At 41.5% G+C, this 25928-nt stretch overlaps 1 protein-coding gene and 1 long non-coding RNA gene across 4 annotated transcripts in view; one reads left to right on the plus strand and one right to left on the minus strand.

The window, feature by feature from the left end:
• FBXW7 (F-box and WD repeat domain containing 7) overlaps positions 1 to 2367 on the minus strand; it is a 231238-nt gene extending 228871 nt beyond the window's left edge. The window contains exon 1 of one of the 2 annotated variants that reach the window (XM_038559027.1): positions 1886 to 1969. The gene's annotated coding sequence lies outside the window, so the exon portion shown is untranslated. Of the gene's footprint in view, positions 1 to 1885 lie in introns of both variants that reach the window. The other variant, XM_038559031.1, reaches the window with a different exon arrangement.
• Positions 2368 to 9555: 7188 nt separating this feature from the next.
• LOC111090096 lies at positions 9556 to 24285 on the plus strand. 2 transcript variants are annotated; one of them, XR_005370895.1, is made up of 3 exons: positions 9556 to 9603; positions 13469 to 13553; positions 23867 to 24285. It is a non-coding gene; the product is annotated as an uncharacterized LOC111090096 (long non-coding RNA). The 2 variants fall into 2 exon arrangements; XR_005370894.1 differs by lacking the exon at positions 9556 to 9603 and adding an exon at positions 9610 to 10803.
• Positions 24286 to 25928: the final 1643 nt, after the last annotated feature.

Raw genomic sequence — 25928 nt, forward strand, 5'->3', positions numbered from 1 at the left:
AAGTTAGTAAGCAACTTCGACAGAGTACAAATCTACACTCAAGTTATAGTTTGCTAGGTATGGCTTCCCTTCCTCCCCAAAAAACAGCCTATGCCCAGACTAGATTTCTCTTCCTCCCATCTTTTGTGAAACATGGGATACAGGACTTCCTCAAGGTCTCAAAATAAGATAACAGATCCAGAGACATTTGCTTTTGATTCAACATCTAACATTACATCTACTCATCAGAATTTTCATGTCATTACCCATTTAAAATAGATAGAACTTAAGGTTCCTTACAAAAGCATCCCAAGCACAAATATATAAAGAGAAACAAAACAGCTGGAAAAGTTCCAGGAGAGGCAAAACGATCAAGGGATCAAAGAAATCATTCTAAGACTGACACAGAAAACTAGGCATGATGATGGTAAATAAAGAGGAACAATCGAAATCTAAAAAACCAGGAAAAGATGAACTCTAGCGTGTCCTAGCATTCTCAAAACAAAAACGCTGGAGGTGCCTTGGGACTTTAAAGAGACGGGTTTGGGATAAATAAATGAAATGTCAAATATTTCAGGGGCTAGTACACTTGTATAACCCACTACCTCGAAAAAGTACAAACGAAAACCCTATTTGAGAAAGTTTTAAATATATGTAAAATCAAGATCCTGAATGGAGAAGTTAGCACAGACAATCCCAGCCTTTCATTCATTCCCACAAAGCTTCTCTCAGCAGCGGCTTCACAGGTAGTGAGCCTACACTGTTGTCTGGAGGAGTCACAATTCTCAGTATGGTACTGCCTATGTTCTGTTAAATAAAATTCCACCCTATGCTTAACACTTAAGGTCTATTTAAATACATGGAATGGTCCTTACTTTCCTGCACCTCGCCTGGGCACTTTGACGGGATACCTAAACCTCACCTTCTAATAATGGAAGGGAAGAGAAAAGAATCACTCTTCAAATAATCAAATATCAAAAAGTTTCTCCCTGTTTGGTAGCAAAGTAAGGATAACTCAAACAAGCAAAGTTTCAAGTCATCCTGCCAAATTAAAAAAAAAAAAAAAAGTGCTGGCAATTAAGATAGGCTACTCAAAAATTAAAAAAAGAAAAGAAAAGAAAAGGCATTTGGGTAGGGGGAAAAAGGTAACAACTTTTATAAACTGCTTGAAGTACTAGATGCTCTTCCCCCAAGTAAGTCATGATTGGTAAGAGTCAACTTCCTGAGTACCTGAAATCTCTTACAGTATCCTGACACGCAGGAGTTGGACCCAGGAAATGAGAAGGTTAAAAAAGAAATAAAGAAAGAAAGAAAAAAAAAAGAAGAAGAAGAAGAAGAAGAAGAAGAAGAAAAAAAAAAAAAAAAAAAAACAACTCCTGTACCAATAGGTACTGAAATGAAAATCTCTCAAGGAAGACTGCAAAAACAAGAAAGGAATTTTACCGAAAGTAAAATTCAGGGGTTCACAGGGTAAAAGGTTCCCTCCCAAGAACCCTAAGAGTTGCCCCGAAACAAAAACCACAGCGCTGTTTCACACCCGGTGCACCAGGAAAAGGTGTATTACAGAGATGTCCTTTGTGTGCACATATGCTTTGGCTTCCTCAATTTCCTTTTGCCGATTTCTGGCCAGAAAGGTGCAAGTGTCCGCTCTGGACAAAGACAGAACTCCCCTGAGACAGGGACCTGTAAGCTTGCGCGTTACCCGTACAAAGAGGTGAAGCGTCCCGAGACCCAGGACGGCCCAAACCTTCTCCCCCGCGGTAAAGATACAGATGCACCGCGCCTCATCCACACGCGCACCCGCACCCGCACCCGCACCCCGCGAACGCGCGCCCCACTCCGGCAGCGCCAACCCGCCCCCCCCCCCCCGCCCCCCGCCCCGGCGCCCTCTCCCCGGGCCACTCACACTTCGCGGGAGAGCCGCGGCGCTGCGAACCGGGCCGGCGCCCGTCCTCCGTCGGGGAGGCGGCGGCCGCGGAAGGCTCCGGCGCTGTGAGGGCGGAGCGGTGCTCGCGCCAAGCCGGGCGGCCAGCCGGGCTCTTCCGCGCTGCCGGGGCCCGGGAGGCGGCGGCCGCCCCGCTTCCCTCCTGCCGCCCTCTTCCTGGGTGTCTTCAGGCTGCGTCTCCTGCCCGCCCCGGGCCGCGTCTCCCGGGACAGTCCCGTCGGCGAGGCTCCAGATTCTGCTCTTCCCAAGTTTTCCTGTTGCGCTGAGGCTGCGGCCGGCCCCCCGGGTCCCCCCCGGCCCCGCCGCCCTCGGGGCTGGGGCGGGGGAGGGGGCTCTGGGAACTCCTCCCGGAGTCCTGCCGAGGAGCCGGGGGGCCGGCGGCTGGCCGAGGGAGAGGACCCCCCCGCGAGGGGGCTGAGGACGGGGGGAAGGCGAGGGAAGGACGGCGGCGCCGCTCCCGCTCTCCCCGCCGCGCCCGGGCCGCCGCCTCACATCGGGGTCCCCGCCCCCCCGGCCGGGGGGTGGCTGCTGAGCTCGGGCCCCCGGCTCATACACTCCGGGGCCAGATGCTACGGCCCCGGGCGGGCGGCCGAGGCGGCGGCGAGGGGGGGGACCCGGCCGGCTCCGCTCGGCGCCGCCCCCGCTCCCGGCTCCCGCATGTGTCGCTGCGGCCGGGACCCCCTCCCTACACGTCGGGGGTCCCTCGCCCCGCGGCCCGGGACGAGACGGAAGCTCCGGCCCGTCCTCGGCGTCTTCGCAGCGCGGAGCGGCTGACGAGTCCCGGCCCGAGGTAGCCGCCTCCCTGCCCCCCAGCCGCCGGCTCCGGCTCCGGCTCGGGCTCGGGCTCGGGCTCGGGCTCGGGCTCCGGCGTGTGCAGCCGCGGCTGCCGGCCGGGAAGGCGAGGGGGGGAGAAGAGGGGCGGCCGCGGCTCCCGCCGGTCCGGGTCAGGACGGAGGTCTCGGCGGCGGCCGGTGCCCGGGGGCCGGGTCCCGCGGACGCTCGCTCGCTCTCACGCTCTCCGCGGCGGCGGCGGCGGCGCCCGGAGCTCCGCTCGCTGTCTCGCTCGCTCTGTGCGGGGCTCTCGCCTCACTCCAGAGAGGGGCGGGAGGAAAGCGGCGCGGCCGGATGACGCAAGTCACCTAGCAACCGCTCCCCTCACCCCCGCCCTTTTCTTTCCGCCGGGACGTTTCCTCCGCGGGCCTTTTTTTTTTTCCCCCGGTTCTAGGCACCCCGCCCTGGGTGACTGCGGCGCGCTCTGATGACGCGGGAAGGGAAGAGGAAGTCGGGGCTCCGCGAGCGGGTGGGTGCGCCTCGGGCCGCGGGACCTGCCGCCGCCGCCGCCGCCGCCTCTGCGGCCGCGTCAGAACCGAGGAGAGGAAGGGGAGGAGCCGAGGGGAGCCTAAGCTGCCGCCTGATCTTACCCCTGACCCGGCGGCGGCGGCGGGGAGAGCTCGCTCCGCAGCGGTCTCCTTCGGGGCAGGCGGTGGCTGCTCCTTTGGGAGCGAGGAGGAAGGCCCGGCCCGCGCGGCCATGCTCGGGCGCGCACCACCCGAAGGTGAGGCATCCAGCCCCGACGGGCCTCGGGAAGCCGGACTGAGCGCGGGCTGCCCCGCCGCCTGACCCGCTGCACCTGCTCCGGGGAGCGAGCGCCCCCTCCCCCTGCGCGGGGCGCGGGCGCGGGGCGAGGCCCGGCCCCCGACACCCGGCAGCGTGCGGTCGGGCCGAGCACATGCTCGGGGATGAATGGACGCCTCCCCCCGGGCACCCGCGGAGCGCAGAGTACTCGATGGGGCGCGAGCGCTCCGGAAGCTGCGTAGCGTCGGAGAGACCAGAGCGGCCAGACAGCCCTTCTCCGCCCCCACCCCCACCCCCACCCCCACCCCGCCGGGGGACGTAGGGCTGTGGTTTGAGTCCCGAGTCACCATCTGAGCCTTATGCTCCAAAGGGGGGAGGGGGGGGGGCGGGGGCGACTGGCCGGGACGAGGGAAGGGGACCATCCTCCCGGAGACTGTGGAGAGATTTTTGACTTTTTTCAGGAGGAGATGTTAGTAGTGTCTCCATTTTAGGAATCATTCTTGCTTGTTGTGAAGCTTTTGGAGAGCTGATTCTGGTCGTTAGGTAAGTGTCCACAACCGTCATCGAGAAAACGTTGGCCTGCGTTTCAGGTCTAATCCAAAGGCTATTTCCTTTCTCAAATAAATATTGTTACTCTTACGCAGCTTCTCCTACAGATGTTACCCTGGAAAGTAAATTCAAGTAAAACTCACGAAGTTGTAAAGTGTAGTTAGTTCTCCAGGAAAGGAAATTTTGAGATGAAAGTGTCAGAATCCTCGGAATCTGCCTGGAACCTGTCCGGGTGAATAGCGTGGAGACTGAGATGAGAAAGCAGCAGCAAGGATGGAAGGACGCAGATTCCAGAGTTCCGCCGCCGGACCCTGGCACACCCCACCTGCTCCCGAAGCAGCATGAATGGATGTTACAAGTCTTTCCGCTTTGGGAACTAAGGAGCGAGTTTTTATAGGCAGATTTTGGAAGCTCAGGGTTTCTACCAGCATCATATGCAAACAGTAGACCAAAGAAGGTTCTAACTGGGCGAACCCAAGGGCTCACTTTTATTAAAATGATGCAGAAAGAGTGATAGGAGTGGGGAAGTGGGTGTTGCAGAAGCAAGAAGAGACTCACAAAGCAGAACTTGCCCAGGTGTCCTTGATGCGAAGTTCCAAGAGCCAGGCTAACTATCCTGTTTAAGCTACTGTGGATTTTACTGCGTTGTCATGATCGCTGCTTTACCATGTCCTTCCAAGTTAAGACTCACAGAGAATCTGATCCCCAAGTGATAGCCCCACATGGTTTTGCCTCTCCCTAATTTCCTGGCAGAAATTGAATGAGTTAAATGCACAAATTTAAGAGATTTTTGTGAAGCTGAGCACCTCAGATTTTAAGCCCTTTGGACACTGGATAAAAAGGGAAAACATGAGAGCTCTGCAACCCAGCAGGGGACACCTCCAGAAAAGTGTGTACTGTACCACATGGGGTTTTTCAGCAGCCTGATGTGTTTTCATTGTAAGTGGCTCCACCTTAGAACCTTAGTACTGAGAGACAGAAAAGCACTCAGGACAGCCCTCATCCAGCTACTTATGAAGAAATAGAAGCACTAAACTTACTGGGCAAAATCCACACTCCTCACCACCCAGTACAGTAACTGGAGGAAACAGATGGAACTGGCAAGTGGAGAGGAGGAAGTTCATGAATTTCCAACTTGGTCTGCATCTCTTTAGTTCTTTTACTTATTAATCCAGAGGAGGAAACAGCTAGTTTGTTCCAAAATTCCAAAAAATCTGAAATTTCAGGTAACAGTTCTTTTCCTGCTTCATCAGTTTGTGATAAAGATCTGCGTACAATGTTAAAATATAACAAAGGAATGTTTGTATAGGGTTCTTTTCTCCTGCACTTGAAAGTGAGCTCTTATGAGAAACTATTTTAATCAGCGTTTTATTATCCCACATCAGTGGTTTTTACTGTCAGAGATTTCATAAAGCTAAATTATCTGGTAAAATTTGTAGAAATGCCATCCAGAGTCTTCAATTACTTTGAGCATTTTTATTGTGAATACACATTAAAACGCATAAAGCAGTTATTTGTTATAATAAGTAGTTATAAAAGAAACCTCCCTGTGACCAGCCAGGTCAAGAAATGGAACATTGCCAGCATCCTAGAAGCCCCCCTGGTGACCTTCCTGAGCACAACTCTCCCTCTCTTTTAGAGGTAGCCATTATTCGAACTTTTCTGATAATCATCTCCTTGTTTTTCTCTATTGTTTTTTCACAAGCAAGCATCCCTAAACAATATGTTTAGTTTTGCCCTTTCTGTTGAACTTTATTAAACGGGACAACATAGGATGTAATTTGTTTGCTTGTTGCTTTCACACATCATTTTTAATCCATATGTTGTTCAGGTTGTTCATATAATTGTAATTTGTTCAGTTAATTGCAGTGTTCCATTGTAGCAATATGCCATAATTTATCTAGCCATTCTATTGTTGATGGACATCTGGATTGTTTCCAGTGTGGAACTGTTAAAAACGCTGCTGTGAACATTCTTCGTATGTGTAGTCCATCACATTTATATCAGTTTCCGTATGGCATATACCTGGGAGCTGCTTCTAGAGTGTTATAAGAGCCATTTTAGGTGAGTCCCATTCCTCCACCCCCTCAACCCACTGAGTGTTGTCAATCTTTTTGCCAGTCTGGTGGATGTGTATTAGTATGTCATTATGGTTTTTTGAATTTCTCTTATTGGTGATGTTATTGAGTTCCTTTTCATATATTGACTAGCCATTCAGATTTCCTCTTATGAAATGTTGTTACTTTTTTCATTCCCAGTATTTGAGATGCCTGATTTTCCAATATCCTTCTATAGTCCACATTTGAACAATGTATTTCAGGTAAGGTAATGCTACCAGATGAGTTACCAGATTTGGGACAAGATCTTTCCAAAATACAATTATAGCTTACCTAATTATCTTCTATGAATTTGATTACAAGCATCTTAAAAATAGGAAAAGATTATTTTATATTTTGATTTTTACCTTCCAGAATAATCCCATGCTTTCATCTTCCATTGCTGGAATTTCTCCTGGTGGTTTGGGGTTTTGTTGTAATTTAGTTTCCCTCAAGTATATAAAAGGTGATTTTTATTCTCTCCAATCTATGTAACTGAATTCTGTTCCGTTACTTTGTATGTTATAGGCAACTCTGTAACAAATTATTTTCCCAGCACAGGGGTTTTTTTCATTTCCCAGTTTCATTCATTTTATAAAAGTCACAGTGACTTTTTTCATTTCTTTTTTTTTTTTTTTTTTTAAGATTTTATTTACTTGAGAGAGAGAGAGAGATCATGAGCAAGGGTGAAGGGCAGAGAGAGAAGCAAGACTTCCACTGAGCAAGGAGCCTGATGCGGGACTCCATCCAAGGGACTCCAGCCAGGATCATGACCTGAGCCAAAGGCAGACGCTTAACCAACTGAGCCACCCAGGCACCCCCTTTTTCTTTCTTCTGAAGTCCCAGCTAAAATACATGGTTTGTTGGGGTTTGTTTGTTTGTTTAATTTCACTCAGTAATATCAAATACTATACCATACATGTCCTGTACCTGGCAAATTTCTCTTTGGTCGTCTTTATCATTTTCATATCTGTCAGTTCTTTGTGTAGAATCAGTGACATTTTAAAGCTGGAAGAAGATGAGACCCAGGGAAATTATTTTACCTAGGGTCAAAAAAGCAAGTAAATAGAATGCCTGGATTCCACCCCAAGTCTTCCAATAAGTTTGTTTGCCATTATATCACACTGACTCAGTCTTCTGGACCAGTAAGATAAATTAATTCCAGTGGTCTATAGAAGATTGTTTACTTCCAGATGGCAAACCTTGTATTCTATCATTAAATAAGATTGTTTCATTTTGCTCCAATAGCTCTAGGATCAGATTAAGGCCTATATAAATAAAAATAAATAAATACAATTTTAATGATTATTATAAATAACTTTTAAAAGGGGATTACATGAAAACTTTTTTTTTTTTAAGATTTATTTATTTATTCATGAGAGACACAGATAGAGAGGGAGAGAGAGAGGCAGAGACACAGGCAGAGGGAGAAGCAGGCTCCCCTCAGGGGGCCAATGCAAGACTCGATCCTGGATCCCAGGATCATGACCTGAGCTGAAGGCAGGCGCCCAACCACTGAGCCACCCAGGTGTTCCACATGGAAGCTTGTTTTAAAAAAATAAGGTTTCTCCACTCTTTCCTCAAATAAACCCATTACATCTTCAGAGAACCACCATGCTTCCTTAATATCTGAGAAAATAATTGCACAAAGGAAAGCAATGGTTAGTAGTGTCAGATAATTCAGGAAAGGCCCTTGGATTTGGTGATCAGTTCCCTAATACTTTTGTAATGGCTGTTAAAAATGTTGAATGTCACAGGGTGCCTGAGTGGCTCAGTCAGTTGAGCATCTGTTTAAGCGTCTACTTTCAGCTCAGGTCATGATCCCAGGGTCCTGGAATCTAGTCCCTCATTGGGCTCCCTGCTCCCTCTCCTCCTGCCTGCCACTCCCTCTGCTTGTGCGCTCTCTCTCTCTCTCTCTCTAACGAATAAACAAAACCTTTAAAAAGAAAAAAAAAATGAATATCAGAACTTAATGACATTTTGTAAGTCTGAGAACAAATCAACCTAGAAAACCTAGCAACTGCTTGATGATATTGCCCCTCTGTTGCCTTTACCATCAACTGGATTTCAAAAAAGACTGACTATAAAAATGAATTATTAATGAACACTAAACTAGTATTAATAGAAAATAAATAAATCTCTTGTAATCTGATAATTTAACCTCAGAGTTTCAGAAAAATCCTTCCTTTGGTTTTGTCCTTAATAGTCACAAAGTATTTTTATCTAATAAAATCCTTCCAAGGTAGGATTGGTTGTAATTTAACCCTGAAGACCAAAGGCTTTAAAATGTACTGGCTTGAAATTAAAAGTTGAATTACTGAATTAACAGTAGGGAGTTGCCAAAGGTACCAGATACAAAAATATTAACTATTTTTACCATAACTTCCAAAATGCAGTGGTATACAGAAAATATAAAGGTGTTAGAATATCTATCATAAGTGTAGACTTTTCACATTTAATTCACAATTCACTGAACAAAAATTTATCACCTAATATTTCCCAGCACTTAACTGAGTGCTGAACATCTAATGATGAAACAAGCCTAATCCCTAGCTTCATGGAGCTTACAGTCTACTCCTTAGTATGTGCCGGGTTTGACATTTGACTCCAGTCACTACCATCTAAAACGATTTGATCTATATACCATCCAATGATCTATAAGTAAATGAGTGACTGCTTTTATTCTCTTAGTAAGCAAATAAATGATCACATGCTAGAAACCTTCAATCCTATTGTCATTTTTCAGAATCTCATTATGACTTTGTTTTTAAAATACAGAAACACTGAAAAGTCCCCTCAATTCATTTTGCTGTATTTGCTTTAAGCACTTTTTCCTGAACCATTTGAAACTAAGTTGCAGGCCTCGTGTGGCTTCACTCCAACCTAAGCAAAAGGATATACCTAACTTCAATCTTTAACCTGATCTAAAACGTTAACAAAAATCTATATCTAAATATATAGTTCATATTTAGATTTCCCTAGTTGTCCCAAGGAGTTTTTCCAGTTTTATTGGGATATAAATGACAACACTGTAAAAGGTTAAGGTATACAACGTGATGATTTGATATACATACAGTGATTACCACAATAAGGTTAGTTAACACATCCATCACCTAACATAGTTACCTTTTTGTGTGTATGACATTAAATATTTCAGATCTCTCTTAGCCAATGTCGGGTATAAATTTTTGATAGCTGTGCTATCCCCCAACCTGGATCCAATCATGTTTCACACATTGCATTCTTCAATCGTATTTATTTTTTTTTAATTTATTTATGATAGGCACACAGTGAGAGAGAGAGAGAGAGGCAGAGACATAGGCAGAGGGAGAAGCAGGCTCCATGCACCGGGAGCCCGACGTGGGATTCGATCCAGGGTCTCCAGGATCACGCCCTGGGCCAAAGGCAGGCGCCAAACCACTGCGCCACCCAGGGATCCCTCTTCAATCGTATTTAAATGTAAATATTTTTAGAGAAACTAAAAACTGGACTCTGATAATATTTGGAAATAATTGTTTTTACAATATATCCTTTTTCTCTTTAACAATGTTACATTTTAAGTCTAAGAGTATTATGTATTTTTAATAGAGGATGGTCTCCCGTTAGTAAGTAGCTTTTCACTCACCTTCAACATCACAGTGAAGCTTTAATAAGTGGGGAACTCATTCTCTGAGATATTGAGCATTCCCCTATTTTCTGAAAATTACCTATACATTTTCTTAGACGCTGCTTTCTTCTCCTTTCACCCCACTGTGCTTTTCCTAGAAAGCTCTGATTTTTCTCCCACCTAAAACCCTTATTAGCTCTTTTCCCACTCCCTGAATTTGTCTTAACTTCCTAGAAACCCTTTCCAATAGCATCTAACTACACAGTTCTTAAATCTCTTATTCTCTACACACCTTTCAGGCTACCACAACCTCTTCTTAGCTCTATGGGCATCTGCACTGATTTCCTTTACCAAAACCCTTTCACTAGAAGTCCTTTGCATCAGAATCCACCACCCTGAAGGAAAGAAAAGGCATGACATCTTCAAGAACCTAGAATGCGCAGTTATTCAATCTTCACGAAACCCTGCAAACTAGGTGCAAGATACCCACATTCCTTTTTCCTCTCCTTGAGCACATGAGAAGACTGTTTCCCAGTTTCCCTTGCTATTAGTCTGGGGCAATGTAATTGGTCTGGCCAGGAGCTATGGGCAAAAGTAATGGGCCTGGTTCCCAAGCTTGACTCTAAAGTCTCCTGTGAAACAATCAGCTTGTGACTTCTCCGTTGTCGACAATGCTTAAAAGCAAAGGATGTTAAGATACTGGATTATGTGTATCACAAGAGTTCAGATTCTTTAGTTGCTGAAGCAACAGACAGTGAACTGAGCAGAATGTAAAGTTGTATTAAGTTTCTGAGTTTATTACCAAGTTTGCATTTAGACACATAAAGAATAGCAAGTCATTGTGTTTGTAGTCTAGTGAAGTTAGGTTACATAAGCTTTTGTGACCTGACATCAAAATGCGATCCCCCTTGTTAAACTGTTTTTATAGAAACGTGAGTTCTGAGTTCCAGTCCAAACTATAAAAGAACTTTCAGAGAAAAGGAAACAAAAACTCTAGGGATTGATTTTTCTGTGAAAGAAGTACCACACATTAGAACACCAGTACTCTTGAGGTATTTGTTTAAGGCTGCCTTTTCAACAAATATGCTGCCATTTCAAAGATGAAGAAATCCTCAGGTTTTCCAGCCTTTTATTTCAAGGTTGACATTTCTTTTAATAACCAAAAAGAATGTTATGACCTACCATCTTACATGCTATGAAAAGTTCAGAGCCAGTTCTCTCCACTATAGCTGGCTTACTCAAATTATTTCAATGCTGTGCCCTGCATGGAACACTACTATTTAATTCATCAACATGAGAGTGTTCTATGTAGTGGACTTTTAGATTGAGGAGTAACAACTGGTTATTATAGTATAAGAGCCAACTTAGAGTACAGGATACAACTTCCAAAAATCAATGTCAAATAAAACTTTCCCTAAAACTATTGGCCAATTACAACCTGAAGGATTTCTTTTACTGATTGTATCTTTCCTTAAGTCTCTTCCCATCACCCTATATTTGCTACTCTAACCCCCACATTCTCCTCACATCCCTCCAAAGCAATCTCTTTAAGTACAAGATTCCTTTTATTTTATTGAGCAAGCCATTCAACTCTCTTGGGTTTCAACCTCTCATGGAAAAGCCCATTAGGGTGCCCCATTAGGACTCATCTGCCTTCAGCTCAGGTCATGATCAGGGGGTTCTGGGGTTGAGCCCAGCTTTGGGCTCCCTGTTCAGCAGAGAGCCTCTCCTTCTGCCCCTCCCCCCTGCTTGTGCTCTCACGTACATGATAGCTCTCTATCTCAACTAAATAAAAATCTTTTTTAAAAAGCCCATCAAGCTCGTTATCAATAACATTCACAGATGTAAATAACAGAAAACCCAACTGGCATAAAGATTTAGAGGATTCATTGTTTCTCTCAGTGTAAAATCCTCTAGTCTGGAATTCAAGATTGGCATAGTAGCTCAGAATACAATCAGTTACCCGGGCTACTTTTCTTTCTTTGCCATCCTATTGCCATCCACACCACACGGACTTTTATCATCATGAGTCACACATCAGCAGCCATTCCTCAGGAGTCACATTTAAATTGCAGACTAGAAGGAAGAGGAAAGGGTGGTGCCTGTAGGAGGAAATGCTGATTCTTTCCTTGATGTTTCCAGCACACTCCTGTTTAGGTCTGGCTGATAGAATGTATCTTGGGTCCATGCCTAGATCTAAAGAAGGCTGAGAAGTCTTTTTACTGGGCATTATGGCCCAAAGTGAGGTCGGAATTCCATTAATAAGAAAAGTGGGAAAAACAGATAAGGAGTAGGAAATTAGCAGTGTTTGATGACACACTTGTCTTAGTCCTGACTGCTATAAGAAGGAACCAGCGGTTGGGTGGCTCATAAACAACAGAAATGTACAGTTCTAGAAGCTGGAAGTTTGTGATCAGGGTGCGATCATGGTCAGGTGAGAGACCCTCTTACAAGTCAACTTTTTTTGCAGCCTCACATGATGGAGAACAGAGAACATCAACCACTCTCCTAACTTTTATAAGGGTATGAATCCCATTCATGAGGCCTACATCCTCATGACCTCGTCTACTCCTAATTACTCCCAAAGGCCCCGCCTGATAGTACTATCCCACGGTTGTGTAGGAATGGGGCAGGGGGCAGTAATAAGATACCAACCTGTGAACATTCAGTCCATAACACCCTTAGAGATGTTTTTCTTAGAAGAACCATGTACCCCAGAGATGAAATACCACTTTCTAATCCCAGAAATAGCTACCATTTTTATTTTAAATGGTATTTAAATGTTTTTATATTATATATTTATTTTTAACATTTTATTTATTTATTCATGAGAGACACGGAGAGAGAAGAGGCAGAGACACAGGCAGAGGGAGAAGCAGGCTCCATGCAGGAAGCCCAATGTGGAACTCTGTCCCAGTACTCCAGGATCACGCCCTGAGCCAAAGGCAGACCCTCGACCACTGAGCCACCCAGGCGTCCCTAAATGTTTTTATTTTAAATAGCAATTTTCCTTCCTGTTGAATCTTTTTTGCTTCTTGTAGCTTAAAAATTCTAGCAATTCGATTTCAAGAGCACTTTTAAATAAATGAATTTGTGATCTCCAGATGGTTGGCTTTTAGTCTCTTACATCATCATTGCAAAAGACATATCAGTGGCATTTTTAAGCTCTTTTTTTAGACCTGTGTCTAAGAATGATTAAATTTTCATTTCCCTATTAAAACCAAAAATAACCATTCTACTTATTTTCAAACAATCAAACTCACAGAAAAGTGGAAAGTACAGTTTAAAGAACTTTTTTGTCTTGAGCCATTTGGGAGTTCATTGCCAACCTGATGTCCTATCACCCCCAAATACTTAAGCCGATATATACAGGACATTCTCCTATATAATCACAGTGTAACCATCAAAATCAGCATATCAAGTTGATGATTTCTACCATCTAATCCTGAGGCTTCCATTAAATTTCATCCCTTGTCCCAGTAATAACCTTGATAGCAAAATAAAGGGTACACTTTGGAATGTGTGTTGAGTTCAATTATCACATCTCTTTAATCTCCTTAAATCTGAAATGTTTCCTTAGTCTTTCTTTGGCTTCCACAACTTTGATACTTCTGAAGATTATGGTTAGTTCTTGTGGAGACTATCCCTCAACTTGAGTGTGTTTGTATTTAGCATGAATATTACCAAAGTAGTGCTATTCTTATTATATCTCATTAGGTGCCGCTCAATTTGTCCTACTACTGATGATGTCCAGTTTAATCACCCAATTAAAATGATGTCTGCCAGGCTTCTCCACAACTAGGTAACTCCAAAATAAATTACTGTTTTTTCCACTTGGAATTAATAAGTTTTAATTTTGTGAGGAGATACTTTAGATCTAAATAAATATCTCGTTCCTTATCAAATTTTCACTTTTTCATTTATATCAGCATGGGCTCATGGTTTTCTCTCTTGTTTAATGAGTTAAAATCTGTTACTATTGTTATTTATTTTGATGCTTAAATTGTCCTATATTTGACTAGTGGGAACTCCTCCAGATTGGCTTCTGTGTCATTTTGTCCCATCATTCTTTTAGTACTTTTTTTTTCTAGCCCAACAAAATGTTCCAGACCCAGTGTTGAAAGTGTCCCTTTCTCCAAGGAATAGGAGTTACCAAATAAAATAAAAGTTAATCAGTTAAACTGAACTTCGGTTTATTTTGGCATAGGTATGTCCCATTCAATAATTTCTTATTTACTAAATATGTGCTATATTTTTATATGATAAATGTGGCACCGTACCTTGGTTCCTTTAAAAGGTGAATGGTATTTAGAAGCCACAATCTGGGTGGGTCTGCTGGTTGCAATTTGAGTTCACAGCTCTCAGACTCTCTTGAGCTAAGGAACACACACACACACATATACATTTACATCTGTATTTATATATCTATATTGATGACATATAAATATGTATACAGTGTAATCCATAAATTCACATTGATGGTGTCTGATTCCAATCCCACACCTGGGAGTTATTCTGGCTTTTTCCTTTTCCATATTTATGACTTCAGTCTCCTAGAGAAAAAACCCTCGCTTGTATTATCCTTCATACACATACTTATTTGATCAGTCCCTTGGTATATAACCAAACTCACACCATTACCACTGCTCCCTTGCCCTCCTCAACTGATTGTGCTAGGACCCCTGTGCCAGGCTATCCCCACAAACACCCTCTTCAACAGACCTGGGCTCTGACCTCACCACTGGCCACCCCACAGTATGGATGCCCTCTTCACCTTGCTCGGGATCTGCCCCACCCCCCACTGCTGCTTCTGACGACATGCCACCCCTCTGCCTGGATCTTCTCCTCCCCCTGTTCAGTCTTTGCTACCCCATGCCTCGGCCTGCTCAGAATCCAGCTCCACACTGGTCCTCCCTGTGTGCTCACCCTCCTCACCTGGCTCTAAGCATAAAAGTCTTTAAAATAAGTGATCTTTGGGATGCCTGGGTGGCTCAACGGTTGGGTGTCTGCCTTCACCTCAGGGCAAAGGAGTACCAGGAGTACCAGGATCAAGTCCCATATTGGGCTCTTTGCATGGAGCTTGCTTCTCCCTCTGCCTTTGTCTCTGCCTCCCTCTCTATCTCTCATGAATAAATAAAAAATCTTTAATAAAAACAGTAAGCGATCCATAAGTATGAAATATCATATTATTCATCACTCATAACACAAGCTGAAGTTTTCAGTATAAAAGAGACTTTGACAGAGGCACCTGGAAAAATAGTTACTCATAGATATTTGTATTCATTTGCATTGAGCTGATACTAACCATTATTTATTAACTAATAGTAAAATTCTGAGAAAAGTCAAAATTAGAAATGTAGACTGTTTAAAAACATATGTCTGTTCTCTATTTCCTCTCAAAACCCCCTAAAATAATAGTAAAGGAATAAAAAGCTATAAAAAGTACATAGAGAACAGGAAATAAGATAATAGGAGAAAAGAGATGTCAGGAAATTCTAGAAGATAGTAGGTGGACAGGAGCAACTAACTTCAAGAAAAGGAAGCTAGAATCTAAGTCTCTGCAGCAGAGTGTCCTGCAATAACCAGCCAATTCCTGATATGGAACCCAAGAAAATGGCAAAATTAAAATCACTAGTTGCCTCTGAAGGCATAAATGCAGGGTAAAGCAGAAAACAGGCTTTTTCTTAAATATAATGGAAAGCCAACGACCACCAAACATGAGAGAAGTCTAATACAAAAGTAAAATTAACTTGGAGGAAACTGAGATAATACAGAAGAGGAAAAGTATCAAAGACAGTGATAAAACTTTTTAAAGACTAATGGGAATGGGATAACTGTGTGTCTGTGTATGTTGAGATAATGAAAGACTCATCTTTAATAATAGGAACTTAATAGGTGACATCTTGGCTTGAAAAATCATGACCTACCTGTATCAGCATATGATTTAGACACAAATACTGAAAGGAAAAAGCAGCACTGGAAGAGTTGAAAGTAGTTGCCTCTAAAGAATTCATATTAGTTGAGAGGAAATGCAGGTGCCCTTGATTTTTTTTTAATATTATTTATTTATTTGGGAGAGAGAGCACAAGCAGGGAAGAGTTTCAGAGAGAGAGAGGGAGAAGTAGACTCCCTGCTGAGCAGGGAGCCTGATGCAGGGCTGGATCCCAAGACCCTGAGATCCTGACCTGAGCCAAAGGCAGACACTTAACCAACTGAGCCACCCAGGTGCCCCACTGTTTATTTCTGTGACTGTTCTTTATGAGCCCTTAAATTACTTTGATAAAAATTAAAATTTAATTTAAAAATTTTGTACAGATTAAAATATCTTAATGTAGCACAATTTGAAAAGAAGCAGGCTATAGTGGAAAGGACCAGAATTTGATATCTAGGTTCATGGATAATTCTGCCCTTTTATTGCTTATGCAAATCTGTGAAAGTCTTAAGCCTTGAGACTCAGTTATACATTTATGACTTGGGGAAAATAATACTTGCCCTACTGTCTTAGTTTATAAAGCTTGCCATAACAAAATACTGCAGACCAAGTAGCTTAAACAAGTTTTCCTCCACCCATTCCCCCATTCCCCCCCACCCCCACCCACCCGCACCCACCCCAACCCCCCCTACCCGCAGTTCTGGAGGCTGAAAGTCCATGATCAAGGGCTTGGCTGGGTTGGTTTTTCTTGAAGCCTCTCTCCTTGTCTTGTAAATAACCCCTCCTTGCTGTAACCTCAAATGGCCTTTCCTCTCAGGGAGTTCATCTTTAGGGGCTCTTCCTCTTCTTATGAGGATACTAGGGATTGGGGCCCTACCCCAATGGTCTCATTTTAATTTAATCACCTCTTTAAAGACCCTATCCCCAAAAATAGTTACATCTGTGGTTCTGGAGATTGGGATTTCCACATGTAAACTTTGAGGAAACACAATTCAGTCCATTATACCTACTTTCTACATTCACTCATTTGCTGAGATCTATTGGGGTTCCTTCATGTTCCATCCTGTGCTAGGCAATGAGGACTGAATGAGAGGATCAAATGAGATAGATGCCCTTTTGAAACTAAATTATTTTTTTAAATGAAGGCAGACCCCATCCGGCATAATTCTTTGCTTACAGGAAATAATTAAAGTGGAATTAAGTGAAGAAGATGGAAATTTTCTAAAAAGGAAGAAAAGGCAAGTGTGGACAAATTTATTGAATAGCCCTGATATGTGCCAGGCACTGATTATAAGATTTATATAAATTGTCTCATTTAATCCTTACTTCTACCCTGCTGGAAAGACATTATCAAAATCATTTTCCAGACGCCTGGGTGGCTTAGCAGTTGAGCGTCTGCCTTTGGCTCAGGTTATGATCCCAGGTCCAGGGATCAAGTCCCACATCAGGCTCCCTTTGAGGAGCCTGCTTCTCCCTCTACCTATGTCTCTGCCTCTGTGTGTGTGTGTGTGTGTGTGTGTGTGTGTGTGTGTGTGTGTCTCATGAATAAAGAAATAAAATGTTTTTTAAAAATCATTTTCCTGGTGAGAAACCTATTAGTAACTTCCCTAAGGTTGTACAGCCAACCTAACTTGAATTTGGATCTATCCAATGCCTCTACTCTCTACTGTGAGTCACAACTGAAAGGAATCACGGTTAGGCTTTATTTCTTTAAACATTTTTTGTTAAATATTGAATATATTCAAAAAGTATCATTTATGTGTATAGAGAATAATGATAAAAAGAATACCTGTGTACTTACAACCTGACTTGAGATAGGAAATATTACCAATTCCTTAGAAGTACTGTTATACATCTCCCTTCATCCCTATTCTTTTCTCTCTTCCTTCCAGAACCATTATTCTAGTTTCTTTTTAAGTTTTTTTTCCTCTATTATTTTAGGTGGCATGGGAGGAAGAGAGGTAGAAGGAAAGAATCTTTTTTTTTTTAAGATTTTATTTATTTATTCATGAGAGACATAGAGAGAGAGGCAGAGAAAGGCAGAGGGAGAAGCATGCTCCATGTAGGGAGCCTGACGTGGGACTCAATCCTGGGTCTCCAGGATCACTGAAGGCAGCGCTAAACCGCTAAGCCACCAGGGCTGCCCAGAAAGAGAGAATCTTGAGCAGACTCCCCACTGAGCATAGAGCCCAACTCAGGGCAGATTTCGCAACCCAGAGATCATGACCTGAACTGAAATCAAGAGTCAGACACTTAACTGATTGAGCCACTCAGTCGCCCCTATTCTAGTTTTGTGTTTACTAATCTGTCACACACACATACATTTACATTTTCATTTTGCATGTTTTTAAAATCCAAACAATTCATGTGTTCTTCTGGAACCCACCCCCTGTCAACATTAAGTCCCTAAAATGAATTCATGTTGATGTACATGACCATAATTACATCCCTGTTGCCTCTAATGGCTTAGTGCTGCCAACCTGGCCTCTAGAATCCTGTTATGTCCATTGACTCTGAAGCATCTCTTATCAATCTTGATCTAGAGGACAAGCAATTCTGAGCTTCTCAAAATGTACTTGTACAATACTTATCACTTTAGTGAAGGGAGTGTCTTTTGAGCCTTCCCAGGGAATGTTGCTAGCTGGCGGGTTCGCTAGTATTAAATAATAAATGTTATCCTAATTCTAATCTATTTGAATTTTTTTTACCCCTACCTCATCTTTCTTCTAAGAAATTCCAGTACCTCTATCTCATCATAGTTTTCAAGTTTCAAGGAGCCACTTTTGCAACATACTAGGTACAGTTATAGGCATTCTTCCAGAACATAACGTCTTGAGTCACTGGATAGTGCTCCCTTATTAATAAACTCTCTCCTATCTAGCCTTATAGTCTGTCCTCCCTGATCCAGCACCTTTAAATTCCATTTCCAGGCAAATTCTCCTAGTTCCTGCTGGTACATATTTGCCAGGTTCTGCAGTGCTTTTGGTGAATAATCCCTTTCTTCATATAGCAGTCTTTCTCTGCTTGGCTCATAATAAGACTTCTAATTACTGGTCTAGAAGCAATAAAGAGAGACAAGGAAAGATCTTACAGACAGGCATCATCTTGCAAGGTATCTGCCCTAGGTAAAGTCTTTGCACAATCTCCACACAATCGGAGACTGGTTTCCTCTAGCAAGAGGAAGGGCTCCAGAGAATTCTGGCCCAGAGTATCCAGAGGAATCTGGGGAGTTAAGTCTTTAATCCCATTCACCCAACCATTCCCATCAGGAGTCTCAGGGCTCCTGTTCTTTCCTTTCAAGTCCCTGACTTTAGCATAAGAAATCTTCTGGACAGTGAATTCAACTTCCTTCTGCCATACTGAAGATCAAATTTGGGGTCTTGTTTTTCAACTTAGTGTTCTCTGTCTACAGGAGATGAGACTCCCTTTAAAAGATGCCAGGGAAGATCTCTGGCCTTCTTTCAAACTATGTTCTAAATTAATGGTTATCTGATCAGAGCCTGTTATTTTCTTCCTTCGTGGCTCCTCCAAAAGCTAACAATAAACCAACTTCAAAATTCTAATAATGCAAAATTCTCATATATTGCAGTTCAAGAACTATTCTATAGGCCAGTGCATTTTTCTAACTCATGCTTGTACATGATCCCAATTCATCACAGGTGAGACTTTTAGTAATAATGATGCAAGAGTATGCCAGAGATTATCAACAGCAATTGAGTCTTCATTGCCATCTGACCACCAAGTGATCCAGTTCTAAAACCTTATTCTGATTGTCTCCTTCTTTGCATCACTTCTCAGACCCACTGACTTAGGCTGGGTTTCTCCAAAACTAAGGATCTGAGTACAAGTAGCATGTTTGAAAGGGAAAATGTGACATCAGGAAGTATTGGCAGAGGAATGAAGTAATACTGAAAGGGAAAGAAACAGTACAGAACACTTTAATGAGCAGGATACTGCTGAGGGCAACTGGGGATCAATACCGTAGGGCATCCCTAGGAAACATGTGGAATACATATCAGAGTGGTCCCACCCAAGGAGGCAGGGAAGCTAGGATATTTGTCCTTCATCTCCCATTGCCATTGGCTGAGGTCTCTTCCCTGAGCATAGGCCTGCCCCCACATTCAGATAAAGAAAAGCCATAGGCAGAGAATCACAACTGCTTCCAGTGAGGTTGGCTTGTACTAGATCATTCCAGAGTACCTTGGAGAATTGGGTGAGGCACCAGTGGCTGTCAGCTACACCTTCTCCAACTTCCTTTCTAAAATAACACACACCCCAACGATAGAATATTACTCAGCCATAAAAAAGAATGAAACTGGGGCACCTGGGTGGCTCAATGGTTGAGCATCTCTTTGGCTCAGATCATGATCCTGGGATCCTAGGGTGGAGCCCCACATCCGCCTCCCTGTAAGGAACCTGCTTCTTCCTCTGCCTATATTTCTGTCTCTCTCTGTGTCTCTTATGAATAGATAAAATCTCTAAAAAAAAAAAAAAAAAAGAATGAAATCTTACCATTTGTGACATGTTCGGACCTAGAGGGTATTATCCTGAGTGAGATTAGTCAGACAGGGAAAGACAAATACCATATGATTTCACTTATATGTGGAATCTGAAAAAACAAAACGAATGAGCAAACAAAACAAAACAGAAACAGATTCATAGATACAGAGAACAATCTGGAGGTTGCCACAAGGAGATGGGAGAATGAGCAATACAGGGGCAAGGGGATTAAAAGGTACAAACTTCCAGTTTTAAAATAAAGTCATGGGGATAAAATGTACAGCATAGAGAATGTAGTTAATAATATTGTAACAACTTTGGTGACAGATGATACCCAGATTTATTCTTTCGTAATGTATATAAATGTCAAAGCACTATTTTGATACCTGAAACTAATACATTATATGTCAACTACCCTTCAAAATAAGTAAATAAATAAAATAAAATAATACACACCACATCATCACCCTTTACTCTTCTATTTTTTTTAATTATTCACAGTAATATTTCTACCTGGAATTCCCTTATATTTATTTATAGTATCCCCCCACCACATAAACATTTACTAGAGTATAAGCCAAAGACTTCATCTGATTTATTCACTGATATGCGCTCTGTGCTTAGAACAATGCCTAAAACATGGCATGCTCACAGTAAATATTTTTGAGTGAATGAATGAAAAGAAGTAATATTTTCAATATAGCTTAAAAACAGCAAAAAGGAGGTCAGAGTCTTAGAAGAGGGGCTTATTGAACAGAGCCATGAAGGATAAGCTCTTTCGCAAATATTTTCTCCCAACTCATGGCTTGTCTTCTCATTCTTTTGACATTGTCTTTCACAAAGCAGTTTTTCATTTTGATGAAGTCCAGCTTCTGAATTATTTTTTTCATCGATTGTGCCTTTGGTGTTATATCTAAAAAGTCGTCACCATAGGCAAGGTTATGCGGGTTTTCTCCACTATTATTATTCTGAGAACTTTTTCCCCCCTATATCAATACTTTATTCTTTTTCATTGCTGAGTTCTATTGTGTGGGCATATTGCAATTTATGTATTTACCTGTTGCTGGATACTTGAGCTGTTTCATTTCTCTTAGGTCAATATCTAAGGGTTGAATGATGGGTCATTTTTGTTGGTATACATTGAACTTTAAAGAACTGATTCAGCTGTTGTCCAAAGTGGTTATATCATTTAGCATTCCCACTAATAGTACATGAGAGTTCTAGTACTCCGCATTCTCCCAAACACTTGTTATCATTAATCTTTTTAATTTTACCCATTCTAGCAGCTGTATAATGGTATCTCATTGTGATTTTAATTTAAACTTTAATTTTTGTGAAATTCGATTTATTTTTTTATATTTATGCATTTTTGCATGTGTTTGAGAGATCTGTGCCAAACCCAAGGTTCCTACAATTTTCTTCTCTGTTTTCTTATATAAATTTTATAGTTTTAGCTCTTACAATTAGGTCTATGATCAAATTTAAGTTAGTTTTTATATATGATCTGAAGTGAAGTTTGATATTCATTGTTGCTCTTGGTTAAAATATGTGCTTATTCTAAATCAGATGTGGGGTGATAAAATTGTATATAGAGAGGATTCAACGAGAGATTTAGAAGTAGATAAAAGATGATGACTGACTATAGCCTAGATTTTTCAGGAGAGTCTTGATTTTTCATTTTCTGTCCTTTCCCCTTCCCCTAGCTTTTATTATTAAAAAAGTTCAAACATACAGAGAAGTTGAGAACAACTTTTATAAATACCCTTATACCCAGCATGTAGATTCAGTAGTTGTTAAAGTGTTTCCATTGCTTTATTTAATTATATTTCTGAGCCATTTGAATGTAAATTGCTGAAACCAAGACACTTAGACCTAACACTTCAACATACTTAGGATATTCTTTTACATAAAATATGATTAGCATGTTCACATCCAAGAGAATTAATAATTATTCCCTATTGTCATGTGGTATCCAATCCTATTCAGATTATACCCAGTGTGCTCTCTAGTGTTTTCAAACCAGCATCCAACCAAGTTTCACCTATTGCATTTGATTGTTATGGCTCTTTCATCTTTCTAAATCTAGAATTCCTCTACTCTTTTAAAACATGTCTTGAGGGACACCTGGGTGGTTCAATCAGTTAAGCGTTTATCTTTGGCTAAGGTCATGATCCCTGGGCATGCCTCTCCCTCTGCCTCTCTCTCTCTCTCTCACTCTCTCAGTCTTGTCTCTTATGAATAAATAAATAAAATATTTTTTTAAAAACCGTGTCTTGTAGAATGTACTATATTCAGGACGTATTGTGTAATTCCAATTATATAAAATTCTGAAAAATGAAAACTAATCTATGGTGACAGAAAGCAGTTGATGTTCACCTGGGGATGGGGACAGAAGGTGAGAAAGTAAATTGCAAAGGACCTGAGCAAACTCTTGGGGTGATGATATGTGCATTATTTGATTGCAGTGATGGTTTCACAGTTGACAACATATGTCAAAACTGATAAAGTGTACATTTTAAATGTACCATTTATTCATCAGTTACAACTTAACAAAGCTGCAAAAAGTTGGGGAGGGGCTAAATGTACAAATGAAAATAATAGGACAGAAAATTTTAAATTGAGACTGTCCTGGAAAATCTAGACTCTATAGGAATTGTGCTTATTATCAGTCACCAAGTCTTCATCTAACTTGCTCTTGAATTTCTCTCCAATATCCTATTTTTACTCATATCACTTTACAGTGGATTTAGAAGAATAATATATAGCAAAAATACGGTTTAAGTTTTAAACTACCTCTATGTAAGTGCTTGAAAATAAATAAAGAAAACATCGAAAATGCATTTTAATTTAAAAAACAAAAAATTTTCAGTAGCCCCCCATTGCCTCCTGAATTAAACAGAGGCAGTTCACAGAAGGATCTAAATCTCTCACTTCAGCTTCTGCTTCCATTACTACCTATATGTATTCCATCCCCAGATTGATAGGCTTGTGTGCTACTTGCAGACCTCATGCCTGCACTGCTCATGCCCTTGGCCACATTGTTCTTTCTGCATTTCCCGGGTGCTCTCCTCCTCTTCCTTCAACTGTCTCTGACAAGCAGAAATACTCCTTATTCTTTAAGGCTTCTTAAGGAAATGGCTGATTCTCACTCTAACCCAACGTGCCTTCCTCCACCTTGGACCACAGCAGTTTACACTTCCCCATGTGTCCTTGCCAGCCCTGGGGCCAGAATGAGGCCAGCGAGACACCCATCCAAGATACAAATTTTAAGGGAGCAGCAAAAAACTCAGCAAGCAAGTACTTTCCAGTCAGCACCTAATCAAGTTTTACTCTTTGCATTTGGTTGTTATTTATTCAGTATTTTTTAATCTAGAATATTTTCACCACCTTCTAAAAAATGTATCTTATGGGATATACCTGTACATATCTAGTACATTTTGTAATATTTGTATTATATATTCATGTGATACTAAAACATTTTTATAATATTTATAGTATATATAACATTTTTTAAAGTAATGCAAAATATAGATGATAGTTGATGATATAGAAATTTTAGATAAAGACAGGATCAGGATGACTGATTTTTCCAGAGCCTCAGGCTCTAATATGGCTCCAAGGGGCCCTGGCTCAATCCCACACTGCCTGCATGAAAGGACTGACTCATCCTGTATCCCCTGCAGCTCCCATGCCAAGGCCTGGCAGGTCCTGCACACCCATTCACCGGACCACAATTTTCTGCTTCTCACATATAAAACTTACCTCATCGAGGAAGGAAAGAAAACAGCAGCTGCAATGACATGTCTAAGGGTAGAAAACTAATGAAGGAAAAAGAAATGCTAACAGGTTTGTACTCTAAGACAATACAGATTGTCTCCAAGACAAAGAACTTCAGCTGCACCCTGCGTGTCTTGAATATAGACCACAAGGGGAAAACAAGCTATTACCTTAAATATTTCTCATTTTAAAATGCTCTTTTTTTATACCAACCATAACCATCCTGAATAATTCAAATCACCATGCCCCCTTCTTATCCTCAATATAGAACTTTTTGTCATAAACAGATGCATATTCTTAATACAAAACTAATAAAGTAAAAAAAGATTAAGTCTCTTTCCAGTTTTTATCTTTCAGTTGTAGATGTCTTTCTTGCAGTAGGGTTGAAAAGAATCGTCTGTTCATGGGTGTCAACAATATTTGTGATTTAATAACCATTTTGACAGTCCTCTTTTGTGGGGCTAAGACTGCAAAATAAAATCTGTGAAAGTATTTGCTGACAAGTAGAGTATCTCAGTATTCCCATTGTGTTCGTATATTAATCACAGATTTAATTATTCATTTCTTCAGGCATCATGATATCATCATATGTAGTCCCTTTCCTAATCTGGTTAAAACTAGTTTGGTTCTCATGACTGTAAATACACCATATAGGACAGAAAACCTCAAGGCATAAAGGGGGGGGGGAACCCTAATGTACTTTACCGATCTGCTGTACAATTTCATGTTTTTAGCAGTATTGTTTCTAATTATATATGTAATACTGCTTTGTTTGGCAATATATCCTATTTCAAACATTGGTCTTATCAGAATATAAATACCTTAAATTAGAGTAGATTATACCCTACATTCATGGAAAACTTAAAACTACTATTAACTATCATGAAAGTCCATCACTTTAGTTCCACATTAAGAGTGAACAATAATAAGCCAAAAAAAGTCCCTGAAAATGTGAAATATTTTTAAATGAAATAGACCTGATTTAAGATTAGGACTATATTCCTCATTTTGTTCATCTAATCAAATATAGTATATATAAGGTGAATCTTGCTAATTTAGGGGAAAGAAATCAATGAAAGTTGTAGGATGCCTTATATTTTCATGTGCAACTACATTATTGGTGACTCCTAAGTTATCTTTTGAAATTACAGGTACAATTTTAGATTTCAGGTACAAATTTAGATTTCATTACTGATTATAGGCAGAAATAAATTTCTGTATGTTAGTCGTTAGGTAGGGAGGAAGATCTAGATATGCTCCAAGCTGAGAAAACAGGCAGAAACCACCTTTTGGGACAGTTGGTTTCCTCTTGCTTCATTGAATTTCATAGTCAAGAATTAGATAGGGATCTATCTGAGGGACTATCTATCCAAAGGACTCCTGTCACACTAAGGAGGGAATTGGTGAGTTAGGAACATGGTAAATCACTTGTGGATACCATTGATCTCCTCAAGTTGATGATGTAAGCAAATTGATTTCCTCAGGGAAGAACAAGAAGACCTTCAAAACAACAGGTAGAGTACTTGTTGCTGTGTTGAGGGCAGACTATCTGACTAAGATTAAATCAGGGGCAGCAACCTTGCCTGTCTTGTCTGCTGCAATATATTCAGCACCTATCACTGTGCTAGCACATAGAAGGTATTTAATACATATTGTTGATGAATTTTTGGTTTTCTTATTTTTAATTTTTTTAAAGATTCTTACATTTTATTTATTTATTTATTTATTTATTTATTTATTTATTTATTTATTTATCAAAGCAAGAGTGTGAGAGAGCACAAGCAGAGGTAGCAGCAGGCAGAGGGAAAGGGTGAAGCAGACTCCCCACAGAGCAGGGAGCCCAATGTGGGGCTCGATCCCAGGACCCTGGGATCATGACCTCAGCCAATGGCAGGTGCTTAACAGACTGAACCACCCAGACACCCCTGTTGATGAATTTTTAAAAGTCTATAGGCTTGAAAATGCACA

Source organism: Canis lupus, chromosome 15 (genome assembly GCF_011100685.1).
Source record: "Canis lupus familiaris isolate Mischka breed German Shepherd chromosome 15, alternate assembly UU_Cfam_GSD_1.0, whole genome shotgun sequence".
In the NCBI taxonomy this organism is placed as follows: domain Eukaryota; kingdom Metazoa; phylum Chordata; class Mammalia; order Carnivora; family Canidae; genus Canis; species Canis lupus.